We start from the raw sequence: 257 nt of genomic DNA, 5'->3' as shown, positions 1-257 counted from the left end.
CAGTTTCATTCCTCCTTCCTTGTTCCTTGCAGGGCGTACTTAATTTAAGGAGGAAAATGCTCAAAATGAAATGCAAATCAATTACTAATTATCCATGGAACAGCTTGCCCTCTTCCTTGTTCCTTGGAGGGCAAACTTAACTTAAATATACACTTCAATGAATTTGCATTATAAGATGATTGAACTTTTTAAATGTCATGCTTTAAATGCCATGTATGTTTTCATTGGTAACACATTTCTTGAATTACATGTATTTT

The sequence above is a fragment of the Sinocyclocheilus grahami genome, unplaced genomic scaffold (assembly GCF_001515645.1).
Source record: "Sinocyclocheilus grahami isolate Dianchi unplaced genomic scaffold, SAMN03320097.WGS_v1.1 scaffold6359.1, whole genome shotgun sequence".
NCBI lineage: Eukaryota > Metazoa > Chordata > Actinopteri > Cypriniformes > Cyprinidae > Sinocyclocheilus > Sinocyclocheilus grahami.
Note: the sequence above shows the minus strand (reverse complement) of the source record.